Genomic DNA, 14,645 nt, shown 5'->3' with positions numbered 1-14,645 from the left:
TATTTAAAAAGAAGATATTTATAACTTTAATAAAACCGGATTTATAATAGGTAAAATTATATTTAAAATAGTTATAACTTTAATCAAATATAAATAAAAACTATAAGTTATTTAACTAGGCAATTTGGAATAATTTATAATTATTTAAATAATTTTATTATATAGTTAGATTATCTTACTATATATTATTTTAACGGGGAAAAACTACCTTATACTTTAATATAAAAATAATAATATATTAAGCAATTAAAAGATTATAATTATAAAAAATAATTAAACAATAAATAAATAAGCTATAAATTAAATTAAGCATTTTAATAAATATATAAAGCTTTATATAAAAGGATATTATTACCTTTTCCTCTTTAATAGTTATAAAAGCTATTATTTATATAAATTTAAATTATATTATAAAAAAAATAATATTATTACCTTTTATATACTTCCTTATTCCTTTTATTACTTTTAACTATTTAATATTAAAGTATTTAGCCTTTTAAAACGGTTATATAAAAAGTAAATCGAAGGCTTTATATAAATATATATTACCTATATTTAAAAGGAAGATTTTATAACTATATTTCTTTATACATTTAACGAAATAATTATTTTAAATAATATATAAAGGGAATTTAAAGGAATAGGTTTAATATTATATAATTTAAATTATATTATTAATTAGTTAAATTATTTAATTATGCTCCAAATTAACCTTTTATCCCTAATATTATTTAATCCTTATATAATTATAATTTTAAATAACTTAACCAAAGCTAATTCCCTTTCCAAATATATTAAATAAAGGATTATATAATATTAAAATAACTTTCTTACATTTATTATCAAAGGGTTAGGTTAAATTATACGTAATATAACTAATATTATATATCGTTTTATATTATTAAAGGGGAAGGTTAAAAGCTTTTACGAAATAAATTATAAGCTTAATAAATATTGCTATATAAAGAGAATTAAATTATAAAATGGAGGATCTTTTACTATTAAAGATATTAGGGATTAAATAAAGGTACGGGGTATTTTTAAGGTAGAAAATCGCATCGTACGTCAAGGTAATCGTCGTACCAAGAGGAAGGAAATTTACGCCCAGCATTATAGGGCTTGCAGCAAACCCGGCCATAATGCGCAAACTTGCAAAAATGTTATAAAAACATCTAACGATTCAGATTTAGATTAGTTTAAGTTAATTATACAAATAGTTATTAAGGTATTTTCAAATACGTATACAAAGGTTAAAAATGTAGCTAGGTTAATTAGGTAGCCAGGTTAAGTGGGAAATGCATTAATAAATTATTTAATTATAATTATTTATTATTAAACTTAATATATAAAACTTTTTTAAAATAATTAAAGCTTTATAATAAATTTATTATAATTTAAATAAAATTATATAAATATTAAAAAGGCTAAAAGCTTTATAGCTTAAAGATATAAAGTTTATATATTATTTTTTTATTATTTAAAAGAAGAATTTATAGGATATAAGTATTTAAAAATAGTTAAACTTCCTTTATATTTAAAACCTTTATTTAACTTTATTACTTTACCTATAAGGTAAATTAAATAAATATAAAGTTATTCCTACTTTATATAATAAATTTATTAAATTATTACTTTAATTAAATTAAAGTTAAGGGAATAATTATAAAGCTACCTATATAAATTTTAGTATAATTAAAAGTATTACTTTTATAAACTTAAATACCTTAAACTTAAATAACGCTTTTAAATTAAACTAAATTAAATTAAACTTAAAGATCTTTTTTAATTAAAAGATAACCTTTATTTTATTAATTTAAACCCCTATTAAATAAATGGCCACCTATTTTGCTATATAGTAATATTTAAAACGTTAAAATTATAATAAATATAAACATTATAATAGATTAAATTATATAATAATTAATTATAAGTTATTACTTTAAAAAAAAATACGTTAAGTTTTATAAATAAAAATAATAACTACCGCTATAAAAGTTATATAAAGTTATTTTTATATTTATTTTTAAATGTTTATAACTTTTATAAAACTAATTATAACTTTTAACCTTTAAGTTAACTATATAAATAATGTATAGTTATATATAAATAATAGTTTTATTTTATAATTTAATTAATAGCTTTATTAAACCTTTATAAGCTTATTTAACTTATTATAATATATATAATTTAATTAATAAAGGTTATAACTTAATAAGTTATCCTTTACTTTATTACCTTATAATTAATAATGTATTTTTAATATTTATTAATAATATTATACATTATACCTATTATAATATAGGTTAAAGAGGTGGCTAGCTTAATTAAATAATTAAGTTAAGTAGGAAATGCATTAAGTAATTTTAAAATTAAAGTATTATTATTAAATAATTAAGAAGGATCTTTAAAAAAGCTTTAATAACTTTTCGGATTTAAACTTAATTATTAAATAATTTAAGCTATTATAATTGGAAGTTTAACTTCTACTTAGCAGGAGGCTTATATTTTAAGCGCAGATAGCAAATGTAAAGGAAAACGGAGGAATAGTAATAGATAACGTATTTATTAACAATATAATAAAAAACTAAAATAAACCTATTAATAATATAATTATAATATAATAGCTATTTAATAAGGAATAGGTTATTATTAATTTAAAAGGAATTAAAGAAATGTTAAATAAAGTATTTAAATTAATATTATAGCTTATAATAAATGAAAAAATAGAAGAAGGATTCTTTTTATAAAAAGATATAAAAAAGATATAATTAACTTACTTTATTTATAAACTAGTTATAAAATAGGTAGAATTAAAATTAAGTATAAAAAAAAGAAATAATGCTTTAATTATTTAAAGGGACTTTAAAGAAGCTTTATAAAAGGCCTTATAATAAACTATATATAAAGTAATAAACCTTTTAAAGTTATAAGCTTAAGTAATAATTATTATATAGTTAAATAATATTAATAAAGTAATATTGTTAAAGTATAATAAAACAATCCTTATTTAAATTAAAAAATAAATAGATAATTTTAAAAAGAAAATAGTAAGGGATATTATAAGGGTAATAAATATAACGCTCCTTAAGAATAATATTATTATAATAAAAAAGCTATATAGTAATAATATAATAGTAATATTTAAAAATATAATATTAAAGGAAGTAATAAATAAGGAATAGGTAATAAAAGCCTTTAATAAAAAGTTAAAGCTATAATATAAAAAGGTAACTATAATTATAAAAGGGATTTTAAAAAATTAAATTTAAAGAATATATATAAATAAAGAACTATTATAATTACTTTAAAAGGAATACCTAAATATTATATATTATAAAAGGATAATATTTAAAAATAATAAAGTAAAGCTAATATTTATCGTTATTTATATTATTAATATAATAATAGTAAAGTTAATATATAATAGTAGCTTTTTATAAAAGGCTTAACTTTTTAATTATAAACCTTTTTTATTAAAATTAAAGATTATATAATGCTTTAATTATTATAAATATAAATATATTATAAAATATTATAAAAAGAACTTAAAGTATAGCCTTTATATAATATTAAAATATTAAAAAAAAGAAAAGGAATATTTAGTAAAAAAAGCTAATAGAAGGAAGAAATATATAAACTATAATAAAGCTTATATAACTTAAAATAAAGAATATAAAAAGGGAATAAAGAAAAAAAATAAAACAAAAGTAATATATATATTATAATTAAAGAGCTTTTAAAATAAAGAAAAAGTGAAAGCTATAAATAAAAAAGTAATTAGGTTTAAAGCCCCTTTAGCATTAACTTTTATTAAGCTTAATAGTAGTAAATTACTAATAAAGAGGCTATAAATTAATAATAATATAAAAAAACTAACCCTATTATCTACTTAATAATATATAATATAGCCTTTTAAAATATTATAGAATTAAAAATTAATATAATAAGGTTATTTTTAAATATTAACTTTAACTATATAATAATATAAAAACCTTTGGTTAATAAATATAATAATATTTATTATTTAAGGAATTATAACTATTAACCTATATAAAAAAAAGGTAAAGCTATATTATATATTAATAAAAAAATAATAGTAAAGTTATTAAAAAGGGAAATTAAAAAGGATTAAATAAATATGATAATAGGCAGTAGTAATTTAATAATAACAATTTAATTAATATATTCCTTAAATTAAAAGGGGATTAAATAGTAAAGCTTAATATAAGAAATAAAAAAAAAAGGAAAGATATTAAAAAGATATCTATTTATAGGAAATTTTAACCTTTACTATTTACTTTAAGACCTATTAGGTTATAAAAGTTAAAGAGTTAAAGAACTTTTAAAGTTTATAGTATAATATAACCTTATATTAATTATATTATAAAGGGAAATAATAAAATTAAAAAAGGGTTAAAAAAACTTAATAATAAATTTAATATAAATAAATAGCAATTTAATAATAATATATAAAGGAAATTTAAAATAGCTAAAATTAAACTATATAATAATAAAAATTATAATAACTTTAAGAATAATTTTATAAAGATATTATTATTAAATAAAAGGATAAAACTAATTAAAATTAAATAAAAAGAAAGCTATAATAAAAGCTTTAATAAATATTATTAAAATAAAAGTTCTATAAATTAATAATAAGTTTAATAAAACCTTTAATATATTTATTTTATAACTTATAAAAATAGTAAATAAGTTTATATTTAAAAAAACCTTAATAATAAAATAAAAGGCCTTTATATAATAATTATTAAAAGTAATAATAATGGAAAGAAAAGTTAAAAAAGCTTATTATTACTTTTAAAGTAAAAGAATTATAATAGTTTAAATTATCCTTAAAAAAAAGGAATAGCTATTTAATAAAAAAGTAATAAAAATATAAAAATATAATTAAAGGAAGGCTTTAATAAAAATATTTAAAAATTTGAAAATATTTTAAAGCTTAACTAAATAAATAAAGTTTACCTATAAACTAACATTTAGGATTATAATTATATTACTATTATTTAAAATTAAAAGTAACTTTAATATAATAAATATTTTTAAAGGAAAAATAACCCTATTAATAAAACGCTTTTTTCTAATATTATTAATAAACCTATTAAATATTTTAAATAAAAACTTTACCTATAATAAATATTAATAGTTTAAAATAAATATTATAATAAAAAAAAGGACATTATAAGGATTATTTAAAGGTTAACCTTATAAAAAGCATTAAAGGGGGATTTATTACTTAATGGTTTTTTAAAAGTATATAGATTAGCTTTAATTAAATAATTAGCTACTTTATATTTTATTAGCTTTACTTTAAAGTATTATTTAATTAGATTTTAATAAATAAAGGTAATAATAATCCTAAAGTTAGGAAAACCGGAAAGGATTAAAAGAACTTTAAAGGGTTAATATTTAATTATATTTATTAATATATTAAAAAAGGTTTTAAAAAAGAAGCTAAATTATAAATTAATAAAAGTAATTAAAAAAGGGATTATTATTAAATAGTTAAATAAGGAATAAAAAGAATAAATTAATAAATATAGCAATTAAATTAATATTAAAGGTAATAAAAACAACTTTTAATTATAGGAGTATTATATCCCTTCTTTAATTAAATATTATTAAAGCCTTTAATATAATTAATAAAAAAAGGATAATCTATATCCTTTAATAAAAAGGCTACCTACTATAAGTAATATTATAAGTCTATTTGTTTATCTTTAAAAAATTAATATAACTTTATTTTAATAGTATAGCTTTTTAATTAATCCCTTTTAAAGTAGGGGTTCTTTAAAGCTTCCCCCTTTTACTTTTATTATTCTTCCTATATATATTAATATTATATAATAACCTTATAATATATTAAAAAATAGTTATAATAAGCTTTATAAATAATATAAACGTTTTTATAGCTAACCTTTAAATAGAATAAAATTATAAAGTTTTAAAAGTAATATAATAAATGTATGAAGCTTAAACGTTTAAATATAGGATAAAATTTACCCTTTAAAAAAGTAAACTTATATATTTCTTTAAAAATTGGAAAGCATTTAAATAAAAAGTTAATTTTAAATAAATAATAATATAGCTAATAAATAATATAAAGTTCCTAAAGGTATAGTTAAATAAAAACTTTAAATAAAAGTAATATTTAATTAAACTTAAAAAAAAGCTACGCATTTAAATATATATAATAATTAAGCTATAAAACTTAATATAAAATAATAATATAATAAAAGCTAAATAAATTTATTTTATAATAATATAAAATATTTTAATATATAGGGCAATTATATAATATAAATAACTTAAGGGAAATAAATTAAAGGGTATAATTAGCTCCTTTAAAAATATTTAAAATATATATATTAAATATATTATAAAGGCCTTTAAAGTTATACTGTTATATTAATTTAAAATAAAATTAAATATACCCTTTATTAACCTATATTTAAATAATAAAGTAGTAATAAGTAAAGGTTAATTAATTTATATAAATATTTTAAAAATTATAAATTAGAAAATAAATTAAGGGAAGACCTATAAGTAGTATAAGGAATTAATTATAAAGTAATTTAACTATAAATTTAAATTATTAATAAAATAAATAAGTAAAGGGAAAAAAATTAAATAATACTTTAATTAAAAAGTAAAAAAAGAAATAAAGCTATATTAAAATAAAATATAACTACTTTATAATAATAAAGTAAAAGTTTAATAAAAAAAGGGTATTATAAAAGTTTTATAGATTCTTTAAGTATAAAGTAGCTTTAATAATATAAATATAAATTGGAAAGATAGGATTTAAAGCCTTTTTATATAAAAGGAAGGTTTTAAAGTTTTTAACCCCCCTTTATAAGTATATAAAAAGCAAAGAAACTTTATAATATATAATCTTACAATATAAATTATTAAAAGATAAAAGGAAAACCTTAATTAAAAAACTAATTAAAATATAGTTATAGATTAATAAAAACTTATAAATAATAACGGAAAACCTAATAAAAATAAAAATAATTATAAGGTAGCTATTAAGTATTAAAAGGATAATTATATATAATAAGGTTAAAGGAATTAAGGGAAGTAAAAAAAAGGAAATATAAAATAAAAAGAACCTAAATAGGGAAGTTAAAAGGGCCCCCTTAAAGGTCCTTAAGGAAAAGGAAAAAGCCTTTCTTTCCTTTTTAAATAATTAAGGAATATAAGAAAAGTAAAAGAGTTAAAGCTTTTTTATTTTCCCTTTTCCTATTATATAGTTGGACAATATATATTAATTTATATAGGGCTAAAAAGCAGCAAAGTAATAGTTAAAGGTTGTATAGGGTTTTTATCCAATTATTATATAGTTTTACTTATAGCTATATAGATAAAAGGACTATATTATATAAATAGTATAATAGGTATATAATAATAATATATTAAATAATTAATAAAGAAAACCTATTATAATTTTTTAATATAAATATAATTTAAAACTATATAAAAGGCTTAATTTAACTTTTTTAATCTTTATATATTAAGAAAGTTATTAAATTTAAAAATAAGTTTATTCTTTAAATATATACTTTAATAAAAGTAAAAGAATTTAATGCTTATAATAAATTAATTATTTAATAAAAGATTTATTATTATTAAAAAAAAATAAGTTTAATTATATATAAAGCTAGGAAAAGATCTTTAAAAAACCTTTAATAACTTTTTAAATTTAAACTTAATTATTAAATAATTTAAGTTATTATAATTAAAAGTTTAACTTTTATTTAATAAAAAGTTTATATTTTAAGCGTAAATAATAAATATAAAGGAAAATAGAGGAATAGTAATAAATAACCTATTTATTAATAATATAATAGAAAATTAAAATGGACCTATTAATAATATAATTATAATATAATAATTATTTAATAAGGAATAAATTATTATTAATTTAAAAGGAATTAAAGGAATATTAAATAAAGTATTTAAATTAATATTATAACTTATAATAAATAAAAAAATAAAGGAAGAACTTTTTTTATAAAAAGATATAAAAAAGATATAATTAATTTATTTTATTTATAAATTAATTATAAAATAGGTAGAATTAAAATTAAATATAGAAAAAAAAATAATATTTTAATTATTTAAAGGAACTTTAAAAAAGCCCTATAAAAGGCCCTATAATAAACTATATATATAATAATAAACCTTTTAAAATTATAAGCTTAAATAATAATTATTATATAATTAAATAATATTAATAAAGTAATATTATTAAAGTATAATAAGGAGATCCTTATTTAAATTAAAAAATAAATAAATAATTTTAAAAAAAAATATTAAGGAATATTATAAAGGTAATAAATATAATATTCCTTAAAAATAATATTATTATAATAAAAAAGTTATATAATAATAATATAATAATAATATTTAAGAATATAATATTAAAGGAAGTAATAAATAAGAAATAAATAATAAAGGCCTTTAATAAAAGGTTAAAGCTATAATATAGGAAAATAGTTATAATTATAAAAGGGATCCTAAAGAATTAAATTTAAAGAATATATATAAATAAAGAATTATTATAATTACTTTAAAGGGAATATTTAAATATTATATATTATAAAAGGATAATATTTAAAAATAATAAAGTAAAGTTAATATTTATTATTATTTATATTATTAATATAATAATAGTAAAGTTAATATATAATAATAGCTTTTTATAAAAACTTTAACTTTTTAATTATAAACCCTTTTTATTAAAATTAAAGATTATATAATACTTTAATTATTATAAATATAAATATATTATAAAATATTATAAAAAGAACTTAAAGTATAACTTTTATATAGCATTAAAATATTAAAGAAAAGAAAAGGAATATTTAATAAAAAAAGCTAATAAAAGAAAAAAGTATATAAATTATAATAAAACCTATATAGCTTAAAATAAAGGATATAAAAGGGAAATAAAAAAAAGAAATAAAATAAAAGTAATATATATATTATAATTAAAAAGCTTTTAAAATAAAAAGGAAGTAAAAGTTATAAATAGAAAAGTAATTAGCTTTAAAGCCCCTTTAATATTAACCTTTATTAAGTTTAACAATAGTAAATTATTAATAAAAAAGCTATAAATTAATAATAATATAAAACAATTAACCCTATTATCCATTTAATAATATATAATATAGCCTTTTAAAATATTATAAAATTAAAAATTAATATAATAAGGTTGCTTTTAAACATTAGTTTTAACTATATAATAATATAAAAACCTTTAATTAATAAATATAGCAATATTTATTATTTAAAAAATTATAACTATTAACTTATATAAGGAAAAGGTAGGGCTATATTATATATTAATAAAAAAATAATAATAAAGTTATTAGGAAGGAAGATTAAAAAGGATTAAATAAATATAATAATAGGTAGTAATAATTTAATAATAATAATTTAATTAATATACTTCTTAAACTAAAAGGGGATTAAATAATAAAGCTTAATATAAAAGATATAAAAAAAAGGAAAAATATTAAAAAAATATTTATTTATAAAAGATTTTAACCTTTATTACTTATTTTAAAACCTATTAGGTTATAAAAGTTAAAGGGTTAAAGAACTTTTAAAGTTTATAATATAATAAAACCTTATATTAGCTATATTATAAAGGGAAATAATAAAATTAAAAAAGGATTAAAAAAACTTAATAATAAACCTAATATAAATAAATAATAATTTAATAATAATATATAGGGGAAATTTAAAATAACTAAAATTAAACTATATAGTAATAAAGATTATAATAGCTTTAAAAATAATCTTATAAGGATATTACCGTTAAGTAAAAGGATAAAACTAGTTAAAATTAAATAAAAAAAGGCTATAATAAAAGCTTTAACAAATATTATTAAAATAAAAGTTTTATAAATTAATAATAAGTTTAATAAAGCTTTTAATATATTTATTTTATAATTTATAAAAATAACGGATAAATTTATATTTAAAAAAACCTTAAAAATAAAACAAAAAACCCTTATATAATAATTATTAAAGGTAATAATAATAAAAAGGAAAGTTAAAAAAGTTTACTATTACTTTTAAAGTAAAAAAACTATAATAATTTAAATTACTTTTAAAAAAGAAAAATAGTTATTTAATAAAGAGGTAATAAAAATATAAAAATATAATTAAAGGAAAGCTTTAATAAAAGCGTTTAAAAATTCGAAAACATTTTAAGGCTTAATTAAATAAATAAGGTTTACTTATAAACTAATATTTAAAATTATAACTATATTACTATTATTTAAAATTAAAGGTAACCTTAATATAATAAATACTTTTAAAGGAAAAATAACCTTATTAATAAAATACTTTTTCCTAATATTATTAATAAATTTATTAAATATTTTAAATAAAAACCTTATTTATAATAAATATTAACGGTTTAAAATAAATACTATAATAGAAAAGAAAGATATTATAAGAATTATTTAAAAGCTAGCCTTATAAAAAGTATTAAAGGGGGACCTATTATTTAATAATTTTTTAAAAGTATATAGATTAGCTTTAATTAAATAATTAATTACCCTATACTTTATTAACTTTACCTTAAAGTATTATTTAATCAGATTCTAATAAATAAAAATAATAATAATCCTAAAGTTAAAAAAACTAAAAAGGATTAAAAGGATTTTAAGGGGTTAACGCTTAATTATATTTATTAATATATTAAAAAAGGTTTTAAAAAAGGAATTAAATTATAGGTTAATAAAAATAGTTAAAAAGGAAGAATTATTATTAAATAATTAAATAGGAAATAAAAAAGGTAAATTAATAAATATAATAATTAAATTAATATTAAAGGTAATAAAAATAACTTTTAACTATAGGGGTATTATATTCTTCCTTTAATTAAATATTGCTAAGGCCTTTAATATAATTAATAAAAAAAGAATAATTTATATCCTTTAATAAAAAAGCTACTTATTATAAATAATATTATAAATTTATTTATTTATTTTTAAAAGATTAATATAACTTTATTTTAATAGTATAACTTTTTAATTAATCCTCTTTAAAATAGGGGTCCTTTAAAGCTTCCCTCTTTTACCTTTATTATTCTTTTTATATATATTAACATTATATAACAATTTTATAATATATTAAAAAATAATTATAATAAGCTTTATAAATAATATAAACCTTTTTATAATTAATCTTTAAATAAAATAAAATTATAAAGTTTTAAAAGTAGTATAATAAATATATAAAGTTTAAATATTTAAGTATAAAATAAAATTTACCCTTTAAAAAAGTAAACTTATATATTTCTTTAAAAGTTAAAAAATGCTTAAATAAAAAATTAGTTTTAAATAAATAATAATATAGCTAATAAATAATATAAAGTTCCTAAAAGTATAATTAAATAAAAACTTTAAATAAAAATAATACTTAATTAAATTTAAAAAGAAGTTAAATATTTAAATATATATAATAATTAAGCTATAAAACTTAATATAAAGTAATAATATAATAAAAGTTAAATAAGTTTATTCTATAATAGTATAAAGTACTTTAATATATAGGGCAATTATATAATATAAATAATTTAAGGAAAATAAACTAAAAGGTATAGCTAATTCCTTTAAAGGTATTTAAAATATATATATTAAATATATTATAAAAGCTTTTAAAGCTATACTATTATATTAATTTAAAATGGAATTAAATATATCCTTTATTAATCTATATTTAAATAATAAAATAATAATAAATAAAAGCTAATTAAAAAATTTAATATATTATAAAGTATTAATAAAAGCTATAATAAAGGTTAATTAATTTATATAAGCATTTTAAAAATAATAAACTAAAAGATAAATTAAAGGGAAACCTATAAATAATATAAGGAATTAATTATAAAGTAACCTAATTATAAACTTAAACTATTAATAAAATAAATAAGTAAAGGGGAAAAAACTAAATAATACTTTAGTTAAAAAGTAAAAAGAAAAATAAAACTATATTAAAATAAAATATAATTACTTTATAATAATAAAATAGGAACTTAATAAAAAAAAAGTACTATAAAAGTTTTATAAACTTTTTAAATATAAAGCGGCTTTAATAATATAAATATAAATTAAAAAAATAGAACTTAAAACTTTTCTATATAAAAGGAAGGTTTTAAAGTTCCTAACCCCCCTTTATAAATATATAAAAAGTAAAAAAACTTTATAATATATAATTTTATAATATAAACTATTAGAAAATAAAAGGAAAACTTTAATTAAAGAATTAGTTAAAATATAGCTATGGATTAATAAGAACCTATAAATAATAATAAAAAACCTAATAAAAATAAAAACGATTATAAAGTAGCTATTAAGCATTAAAAGGATAACTATATATAATAAGGCTAAGGAAATTAAAGGGAGTAAAAAAAGAGGAATATAAGGTAAAAAGAACCTAAATAGGGAGGTTGAAAGGGCCCCTTTAAAGGTCTTTAAAAAAAGGAAGAAGGCCTTCCTTTCCTTTTTAAATAACTAAAAAATGTAAGAAAAGTAAAAAGGTTAAAGCTTTCTTATTTTTCCTTTTTTTATTATATAGTTAAACAATATATATTAGCTTATATAGGGTTAAAAAATAGCAAGGTAGTGGTTAAAGGTTATATAGGGTTTTTATTTAACTATTATATAGTTTTACTTATAGCTATATAAGTAAAAGGACTATATTATATAAGTAATATAATAGGTATATAATAATAATAATAATATATTAAAAGATAATTATAATAAGGTTTATAAATAATATAAACTTTTTTATAATTAACCTTTAAGTAAAATAGAATTATAAGGTTTTTAAAGTAGCGTAATAAATATATAAAACTTAAATATTAAAGTATAAAATAAAATTTACCTTTTAAAAAAGTAAACTTATTTATTTCTTTAAAAGCTAAAAGGCATTTAAATAAAAAGTTAAATTTAGGTAAATAATAATATAGCTAATAAATAATATAAAGTTCCTAGGAATATAATTAAATAGGAACTTTAAATAGAAATAATACCTTATTAAACTTAAAAAGAAGTTAAATATTTAAATATATATAATAATTAAGTTATAAAACTTAATATAAAATAATAATATAGTAAAAGTTAAGCAGGTTTATTTTATAATAATATAAAATACTTTAATATATAGGGCAGTTATATAATATAAATAACTTAGGGAAAATAGATTAAAAGGTATAGTTAATTCCTTTAAAGGTATTTAAAATATTTATATTAAATATATTATAAAGGCCTTTAAAATTATACTAATATATTAATTTAAAACGGAATTAAATATATGCTTTATTAACCTATATTTAAATAATAAAGTAATAATAAATAAAGGTTAATTAAAAAACTTAATATATTATAAAATATTAATAAAGGTTATAATAAAGGTTAATTAACTTATATAAGTATTTTAAAAATGGTAGGTTAAAAGGTAAATTAAAAGGAAACCTATAAATAGTATAAAGAATTAATTATAAAGCGATTTAACTATAAATCCAAACTATTAATAAAATAAATAAATAAAGGGGAAAGAACTAAATAATACTTTAATTAAAAAATAAAAAGCAAGATAAAGCTATATTAAAATAAAATATAGCTACCTTATAATAATAAAGTAAGAGCTTAATAAAAAAAAGGTATTATAAAAGTTTTATAGATTTTTAAAGTATAAAGTAACTTTAATAATATAAATATAAATTGGAAAAATAGGACTTAAAGCTTTTTTATATAAAAGAAAGGTTTTAAAGTTTTTAACCCTTTTTTATAAATATATAAAGAGTAAAGAAATTTTATAATATATAATCTTATAATATAGGTTATTAATAAATAAAAGAAAAACCTTAATTAAAAAGTTAATTAAAATATAGCTATAAATTAATAAAGATTTATAAATAATAACGGAAGATTTAATAAAGATAAAAGCAATTATAAAGTAGCTATTAAATATTAGGAAAATAATTATATATAATAAGATTAAGGGGATTAGGGGGAGTAAAAAAGGGGGAATATAAAAAAAAAAGAACCTAAATAGGGAGGCCGAAAGGGCCTCCCTAAAGGTCCTTAAGGAAAGGGAGGAAGCTTTCTTTTCCTTTTTAAATAATTAAGGAATATAAGGAAGGTAAAAAAGTTTAAGCTTTCTTTCCCCTCTTTTTACTATATAGTTAAACAATATATACCAATTTATATAGGGTTAAAAAGTAGTAAAGTAATGGTTAAAGGTTATATAAGGTTTTTATTTAACTATTATATAGTTTTATTTATAGATATATAAATAAAAGGATTATATTATATAAGTAATATAATAGATATATAATAATAATAATATATAAAGCTATAATTATTTAATTTAATATTATATTTAAAGTATTTTAATTATTAAAATTTAATTTAAATTTAAAGCTTAAATATTATAATATTATTAATTAATTATTATTTTACTTTAAAACTATTTAAAACTATATATTATAATTTAAAAATAAAAATAAATTTATAATAATAAATAACTTCTTATTTATTAATAATACTTTTAATTATAAAAATTTATAAATTTATATAATAAAGCTATTTAAAAGAGTT

The sequence above is a fragment of the Xylaria bambusicola genome (genome assembly GCF_022495145.1).
Source record: "Xylaria bambusicola strain CBS 139988 unplaced genomic scaffold F5B22scaffold_10, whole genome shotgun sequence".
Lineage (NCBI taxonomy): Eukaryota > Fungi > Ascomycota > Sordariomycetes > Xylariales > Xylariaceae > Xylaria > Xylaria bambusicola.
Note: the sequence above shows the minus strand (reverse complement) of the source record.